Source organism: Juglans regia, unplaced genomic scaffold, assembly GCF_001411555.2.
Source record: "Juglans regia cultivar Chandler unplaced genomic scaffold, Walnut 2.0 Scaffold_710, whole genome shotgun sequence".
Lineage (NCBI taxonomy): Eukaryota > Viridiplantae > Streptophyta > Magnoliopsida > Fagales > Juglandaceae > Juglans > Juglans regia.
In genome coordinates this window covers 44,516-53,951 of record NW_023361980.1, presented here as the reverse complement: position 1 = coordinate 53,951, position 9,436 = coordinate 44,516, and the positions used below count along the sequence as shown (strand labels likewise).

The window sequence follows — 9,436 nt, the reverse complement described above, 5'->3', positions numbered from 1 at the left end:
ATTAGTTTCGAATAATTGGGTTTATTATGGGAAACACTTAAGGGGGCCTATGCCAGGGCATGTTGGGAAAGTTATTATTTTATTGAACTAGGGTTAGGGTTACTGTAGCCAAGTACTGTAGCGCGTATAGTAGCTGCGGTACTGTTCACTCAGGGGTATTTTTGGAAGATGAGGTTTTATTTTGGCTAGGGTTTCATTAGGTTTTGCTTTAAATACTCTATGTAGCCTAATTTTAATCAGATTATGAACTTTATGAAATTTGATGAATTTATTCATCGTGAGTTGAGTTTATCTCCTCTTGTTCTTAATTGAACATTTGAACTTATCAAAGGTAAATCACAACCTTTGTGGCGTTCCTCATTTGTAATCTAGGTTCTTGAGACGGGTTCTTCAACGGGTCTAGATTTTCATATAATCTAGGTTCCTAAAACGAGTTCTCATCGGGTCTAGGTTCTCCATCCATTGACTTGATTTTTGCTTTCTTGGGGAGTTTTCAAATTGATTGTGGGTTCAAGGGAATTCATTCCCGCGGGTTCATATCACCATGTGTTATAGTGGTGCACATTATGGCGGATATGCCATAATGGTGATGTGTCGTAGTGTGTATGAAGGGAGTATACGAGGAGTGTACTCCATGTGATATGGTGATGCACCGTATGGCAGGAATGCCATAATGGTGATGTGGCGTAATGCATGTGGATGGAGTACACTCCCTGTGTACTCCATGTGATATAGTGACGCACCATATGGCGAATATGCCATAGTGGTGATGTGGTGTGTTGTATATGCGGGGAGTACAAATGGAATGTACTCCATGAGATGGTGAGATACACCATATAGCGTGTATGCCATAGTGGTGATGTGTCGTAGTGTGTATCAAGGGAGTATACGAGGAGTGTACTTCATGTGATATAGTGATGTACCATATGGCGGATATGCCATAGTGGTGATGTGGTGAGTATGGATGGAGTACATGTGGAATGTACTCCATATGATGGGTGATGCACCATATGGCATGTATGTCATAGTGGTGATGGAGCGTATGTAAAGGGAGTACGAGTGGAACGTACTCCATGTGATGGAGTGATGTACCATATGGCAGGTATGCCATAATGGTGGTGTGGTGTGTATGGAGGGAGTATACGTGAAGTGTACTCCATGTAGCAGCGACACTTCGTGTGGCGTGTCGTAGAGATAAGGATGGTTATGTGATTGATGGGCGTGGAACGTGATGGATAGTGTCGGGAACTGTGGAACAGTGTTTTGAAATAGTTATGGCGTAGCCTGTAGTCTGGGGTGACAAGTGTCACTGCGATGGACTTATGACTAAATGTATGCGTGAAGTATCAGAGCAAGTATAAGAGTGCGCAGCGGAAGTATGACTGAGGAATGCCGCGAAGTGACATTGACTACTGACAGTCGTGCTTGTGATGGGTGAACTAGTGGAATAAGTGTAAGATTATATTAAAATCTAGACCCGTTGAAGAACCCGATGAGAACTCGTTTCAAGAACCTAGATTATATTAAAATCTAGACCCGTTGAAGAACCCGTCTCAAGAACCCAGATTACAAAGGAGGAACGCCACAAAGGTTGTGCTTTACCTTTGATAAGTTCAAAAGTTCAACTAAGAACAAGAAGAGATAAATTCAACTCACAATGAATAAAGTCATCAAATTTCATAAACTTCATAAACTGATTAGAATGACGCTACATAGAGTATTTAAAGCAAAACCTAATGAAACCCTAGCCAAAATAAACCCCTATCTTCCAAAACTGCCCCTTGCATAGGCCCCCTTAAGTGCTTCTCATAATAAACTCAATTATTCTAAACTAATAAAATAAGTTCTTTAAATGAATTAAATAAGTTGAAACCCTTCAAGAGCCCAAAGCCTTTAAGTCTTGTCGTTGCCCTCTTTCGTAGCTGATCAAATGAATTAAAACTGGATCTTCATCCTTCAAGCCATGTTGGGCTCTTGCTAAACCCGTCCCAAGTGGATTGCATCAATCCTTGCATTGTCTCCTTTATCTTCTTGGCCCATCTGGAAGTTGCAAATGATCTTTAAGACTAGGCCCATCTTGGTTCCCATCAATAAACGTGCCGTCAAACAAGTCAAACCTTATTAGAATGCAAAGAGTGGCCAAAATAAAGCAAACAATACACTTTGAAGTTTATTTTCTTTAGTTTTTTTAGAGAAACAATCTAAATTCATATTAATAATTTTTTAAACCTTCCTTAAGCCGTTTTCAACCTTCTCTTTCTCTCTCTCTAGCTTCTCCCCTGGTCTTGCTCTTTCTCAAACCATCTCTTTACTTATAAAAAAAAATATTCATATTAATCATTGCATGATTGTAACAAAAAATAAATCAAATATCATCATTAGAATCCAAAACTAAAAGATGAGATATTTCCTACTGCAACCGTTTCCTCGCAGCTTCCTAGCAATCAAACAATGCCTATAACTAGGAATACAAATTGCAATGGCTCAAATAGTGCTTACAAGTCTTTCACCTTGCATGTCTCCGAATTGTAATGGCGGAGAATTGATGGCATGTCTGTAGTAACATTACAAAATTGCAATGGCTCCGAATATATATGCATATTGAATTACAAAATGACAAAAGATAAGATGGAACCATGATCATTAAAAACAAATGGAGATTCATAATTAGAAAAAGTATTGTAGCCTATTCACAAACTGCAAATTCCTGACTAGCGGCAACGACGATGGCAAATTCCTGACCAGCGGCTACCGTAAAATGTGAGAGCGGTGTTTTACCTTTTAGGGCTGAAGAAGGGGATGAAGTAGATGACAAAATCGAGCAAGCAGTGGACAAATCCTAGGGTAGAAGAAACCGCTAGACTCTAGGGACAACGGGTTAGGCTGGGTTTGTCAGCCTCCAAACTCGATTTGACTCCAGGACAGTGGTGATGATGGCAGCAGATTGGTGGAGATGAACTTGGGACACTGTGACGCTTGGAGGTGAAGGATGTTCAGAAGGGGAGGGATTTAGAAGGCAACTCAGAAGGGGGGGTTGCGGTTCAATTTCCTTGAATGAAACGCGGTGTTTCATTTTAATGAATGAAACATTGTGTTTCATTAAGCCTGCAATGTAGTCCCCATTTGGGGACTGCAATAAGAATTTTCCTATTCTTAGAGACAGTCCTGATCACCATCGAGCGTATTAGAGAGATGATTTGATTTGACTTGTTTATGAAACCTCGTTAATATTGTCTGTGATAAGGAGATCCTATCTCCCACTTATGTTTGAACTTTTGCCTTATTGCTTGGACCTCTTTAAGTAAGGTAGTGATATGAATTTCACCAACAATTGTGATGAAACCCGATAACAATGATGGCTTGGAACCCCAAGATCGTATTGACAAGATTTGTTGAGCCTTGACCAGTCACCCAACTAGATGAGAACCAAGACTACGAAGGATTGAAAACGCCACACCCAGAAATCATAATCAAGGTGATAAGTTTGGAGCTTGAACGCCACAAGATTAACTTGATAAGTTCAAGGAGTTCTTTGAAGAACCAAGAGGAACACAAGACCTCACAAAAACAAATAAGTTTCTGAAATTTCCAATCTGATATTAAAACTCGAAATAACCCCTTTATATATTTGGAACAACCCTCCAAGAATAGGCAAAGTCATAACTACAGCTTTAAAAGCAACACAAATATTAACATAACAAGTCCCACGAAATTTAGGCCTCTTGGACTTCTAGAGGCAGCCAGAAATGACTAAATGACTAAATTCAATGTATTTCACGTACCCAGGCAAGACCAAGTTCATTCACCTATTTAATATTCTTGAAACTTAACAAATTCACGTCCTTTAATGGTCAGACCATTCATCATATTTTTATGTGCTAATTAGCCTCTTCAATTGCCTTGATGACATGGATTAAGTCTTGAATATTATTTGAGCCCATCTTGGTCTTTTTAGAATCAGCCCAATTCTCTTGGATTAGCCCATTTAGTGCTTCCTTGAAACGTTTGGCTCTAAGTCTTGTAATTGGGCCACTAGGAAATGACAAAGGGTCTTGTACAAATTCAGCTTCATTCCCACTTGTATGATTAGCATGTCCAACTCCTTGGTTTGCATCATTCTCCCCCTCTTGAGAAGGATTTGTCCTCAAATCATCACCTACATCAAAAGGAGACAAATCAGCAACATTAAAGCTTGCACTGACTCCATACTCACCTGGTAAGTCAAGCTTGTAGGCATTATCATTGATGCGTTCTACTACTTGAAATGGCCCGTCACCCCGAGGTAGGAGTTTTGAACGCCGCTTCTCCGGAAAACGGTCCTTCCTTAAGTGCAACCAAACCCAATCTCCTGGTTGAAACACTACCTTCTTACGTCCCTTGTTGGCTTGATGGACATATTGTTTAGTCCTCCTTTCAATGTTCAGCCGTGCCTTTTCATGAATCATCTTTACAAATTCTGCCTTCTTTTTGACATCTAAGTTCACACGTTCACTCAAAGGTAAAGAAGTTAAATCCAAAGGTGACAATGGGTTAAAGCCATAAACAGTTTCAAATGGTGAAAACTTAGTTGCAGAATGTATACTTCTATTGTAAGCAAATTCAACATGTGGCAAACAATCTTCCCATGCTTTCAAGTTCTTTTTAATGATAGCACGCAACAAAGACGACAAAGTTCTATTTACTACTTCAGTTTGGCCATCCGTTTGTGGATGACATGTAGTAGAAAATAACAACTTAGTTCCCAGCTTTCCCCACAAAGTCTTCCAAAAGTAACTCAAAAACTTTGCATCCCTATCAGAAACAATGGTCTTAGGCATACCATGTAACCTAACAATTTCTTTGAAGAACAAATCAGCTATATGTGATGCATCATCAGTTTTATGGCATGCAATGAAGTGTGCCATCTTGGAAAATCTATCTTCCACCACAAAAACTGAATCTCTCCCCCTCTTAGTCCTAGGTAAACCTAAAACAAAATCCATAGAAATATCAGTCCAAGGTTCACTAGGTATTGGCAAAGGGGTGTACAAACCATGGGGTTTCAACTTAGACTTAGCCTGTTTACACGTGATACACTTCTCACAAATTCTTTCCACATCACGTTTCATATGAGGCCAAAAAAATGTTCATGCAAAATTCCTAAAGTCTTAGCTACACCAAAATGACCCATCAAACCACCACCATGAGCTTCTCTCACAAGCAATTCGCGCAAAGAACATATTGGCAAACACAGTTTATTTTCCCGAAACAAAAATCCATCATACCTATAAAACTTACCAAACACCATTTTTTCACATGCATTGAACACATCACCAAAATCAGAATCTTGAGCATACAATTCTTTAATGTATTCAAAGCCAAGCATTTTTGTATCTAAAATGGAAAGTAAGGCATACCTTCGGGACAATACATCAGCCACCACATTTTCCTTACCTTGCTTATATCTGATCACATACGGAAATGTTTCAATGAATTCCACCCACTTGGCATGGCGTTTGTTCAACCTTTGCTGTCCTTTCAAATGCTTCAAAGACTCATGATCTGTGTGAATCACAAACTCCTTTGGCCATAGATAGTGTTGCCAATTTTCCAAAGCCCTCATCAAGGCATACATCTCCTTATCATAAGTAGGGTAATTTAGGGCTGCCCCACTCAACTTTTCACTGAAATAAGCAATTGGACGGCCTTCTTGCATCAAAACAGCTCCAATTCCTATGCCTGAAGCATCACACTCAATTTCAAAAGTTTTAGCAAAGTTAGGTAAAACAAGCAAAGGTGCATTAGTTAACTTTTCTTTGATCAGACTAAATGCCTTTTCTTGTTCTTTTCCCCACTTAAACGACACATTTTTCTTGATGACTTCAGTAAGAGGGGCGGCTAAGCTACTAAAATCACGCACAAACCGTCTATAGAAGCTAGCTAAGCCGTGGAAACTCCTCACTTGGCTGACTGTTGTAGGCGTTGACCACTCTTGGATTGCCTTCACCTTTTCTTCATCCACCTCAATTCCTCTCTTACTAACAACAAAACCAAGAAACACAAGCTTATCCGTGCAAAAGGTGCACTTTTTGAGGTTAGCAAACAACCTTTCTTTCCTTAGAATTTCCAAAACAGATTTCAAATGCATTACATGTTCTTCCAAATTTTTGCTATAGATCAGGATATCATCAAAATACACAACTACAAATCTGCCAATAAATGCTTGCAAAACATGGTTCATCAAACGCATAAATGTGCTCGGAGCATTAGTTAAACCGAAAGGCATCACTAACCACTCATACAAACCATATTTAGTCTTAAAAGCAGTTTTCCATTCATCACCTTCTTTCATCCTAATCTGATGATATCCACTCTTAAGATCAATTTTTGTAAAGACACAAGAACCATACAATTCATCCAACATATCATCTAGTCTAGGAATGGGATGACGATACTTTACCGTTATGTTGTTGATGGCTCGGCAGTCAACACACATCCTCCATGTTCCATCCTTCTTGGGAACTAACAGCACCGGAACCGCACAAGGACTCATACTTTCACGCACAAACCCCTTCTCCAATAATTCACTTACTTGCCTCTGAAGTTCCTTGGTCTCCTCGGGATTACTCCTATAAGCAGGTCGGTTTGGAATTGATGCACCAGGTATGAAATCAATTTGATGTTCAATCCCTCGGATTGGAGGTAAACCATATGGTACCTCTTCAGGAAGGACATCTTCAAACTCCTGCAAAAGAGAAACAATATTGCTCGGCAAAGCACCGACGAGATCATTAGTACATAAAAGAGCCTCCTTGTACATGAGTACAATAAGGGGCTGGTGTGAAAATAATGCTCTCTTGATCTCACTTTTTTTTGCAATGTAATTGAATTTTTCCTCTCTTGCTCTCACTATAGCCGAAATCCTCTCTCTTTCTTTTTCACTCTGATCAATGTTTTTCTCTCCTTTTTTTTTTAAGTCTTTTTTTTTCAGTTTCGGCCTTCCTTTCCTTTTCCTTTTTTTTTTCATTCGAACTTTGTAACTTTAATTGGTCCTCCCTGACCTGTTTTGGAGTTAATGGCACAAGAGTAATAGGTTGCCTATTAAGAGTGAAGGAATACTTATTTGTGAATCCATCATGCGTAACCCTCAGATCATACTGCCATGGTCTTCCCAACAGTAAATGGCATGCGTGCATAGGAACCACATCACAAAGCACCTCATCCTCATATTTGCCAATGGATAATGCCACCAACACTTGTCTTGTCACCTTGATTTCCCCACATTCATTCAACCACTGAAGCCGGTAAGGTTGAGGATGTTTCAAGGTAGTTAAAGCCAATTTCTCCACCAAATAAGTGCTGGCTACATTTGTGCAACTCCCACCATCGATAATGACACTGCAAACTTTGTTATTTACAAAGCACCGAGTATGAAACAAGTTCTCCCTTTGGTTACTTTCTTCCTCCTTAACCTGCACATTGAGAACTCGCCTTGCAACCAATAAATCTCCAACCACAGCATTTTGCTCATCGTCAGCATCCTCCATAGATGGCATATCATCATTATCTACTTCTTCCTCATTTTCTGACTCAAGCTCTCCTTGGGCATTTATCACCATCACCCTCTTGTTTACACACTGGCTGGCTATATGTCCGCGCCCCTGACATTTAAAACATTTAATATCACGTGTCTTAGAACTTGAAGTCTCGATTGTACCTGAAGTAGTGGCGGTCTTTAAGTTGGCATTCTTAGAGGATTCAAATTTTGGCTTATTTTGTTGCTGCTCGTCCCTTTTTGGAGTTGTCTTCCACGAGCTGGTTGTAGCCATAGGCAGTCCCCTCCTAGCCAATCCCTTTCGTTTGAATTGTTCCTCCACCTTTATGGCTTGATGCACCATATCTGTCAACTCAACATAGTGCTGCATCTCGACTATATCCGCAATCTCACGATTTAAACCGTGCAAAAACCTAGCCATGGTGGCTTCCCGGTCCTCTTCTACATTTGCCCGGATCATAGCTACCTCCATCTCCTTGTAATACTCATCCACACTTTTAGATCCTTGAATTAACCTCTGTAATTTTTGATACAATCCCCTATAATAGTGGCTGGGTACAAAACGCTTCCTCATAAGCATTTTCATTTCCTCCCAAGTGTCCACGGGTGGCTCTCTATTCCTCCTCCTATTAATCAGTAATTGATCCCACCACACAATGGCATAATCGGTAAATTCAATTGCAGCCAACTTAACCTTCTTTATCTCTGAGTAGTTGTGACAATCAAAAACCATCTCCATTTTAGTTTCCCACTCCAAATAAACTTCAGGATCATTTTTACCTTGAAAAGATGGGATTTTAATCTTTATATTTCCTAAATCGTTATCCCTCCTAGGCCTACCCATCCTAGCTTCTCTATTTCTATACCCACGCTCAATCCTGCCTCGGTTCAAATATTGCTCATCAAACTCCTCCGACTCCGCCTCTCCATCAACATTCCGCCACGGACCACGCCCACCATGCTGCCTATTGTGGATGTCATGTTGCTGGCCCCTAGGAGTTTCCGCTTCTACCCTGTCCAACCTTTCGTGAATAGGTTCTAATTCAGCCCTCAACATACGCCTCATCTCCCCTAACATCGCTTGCATTTGGAGGTTTGGAACTGGAGGTTGTCGAAATTCTTCGGTTGTGTCTTCTTCTTGATTATTAGACATGTTTTAAAATCTGCAAACAAAGTTAGAATCCTCACAAGCACTCCCTCACGTGTTTCACTCAAGAATTGATACACTTGCACTCGTGTTTTCACTCTAAACGGCTTTTACCCTCATATGGTCTCGCACACTCTTGCCTTTTTCCACTCTTCTGTGTCTTCTTTAGTTCTTAATCGAACTTCAAGAAACTCATTCAAAATAATCCAGCAGCAATTCAGAAAATAAACAACCAAAACTCATCAAAAGTTCAAGTACTTGAATAAGGTGAGATACAAGATTGAAAGGAAGAAGTTTTCTTACTGGAATCGTGTACCCTTTTTTTTTTTTTTTTTAAACACAGCAGGAACAGGAAATAGAACGAAGATAAAAGATAGACAAACTTATCTTAGAACCAAAGCTCTTGATACCAAAATGATATGAACTCCACCAACAATTGTGATGAAACCCGATAACAATGATGGCTTGGAACCCCAAGATCGTATTGACAAGATTTGTTGAGCCTTGACCAGTCACCCAACTAGATGAGAACCAAGACTACGAAGGATTGAAAACGCCACACCCAGAAATCAGAATCAAGGTGATAAGTTTGGAGCTTGAACGCCACAAGATTAACTTGATAAGTTCAAGGAGTTCTTTGAAGAACCAAAAGGAACACAAGACCTCACAAAAACAAATAAGTTTCTGAAATTTCCAATCTGCCATTAAAACTCGAAATAACCCCTTTATATACTTGGAACAACCCTCCAAGAATA

The 9,436-nt window shown here is 39.9% G+C and overlaps 1 pseudogene; it reads right to left on the bottom strand.

Moving 5' to 3' along the window:
- Positions 1-3,974: 3,974 nt before the first annotated feature.
- LOC118346146 lies at positions 3,975-8,687 on the bottom strand (annotated as a pseudogene).
- Positions 8,688-9,436: the final 749 nt, after the last annotated feature.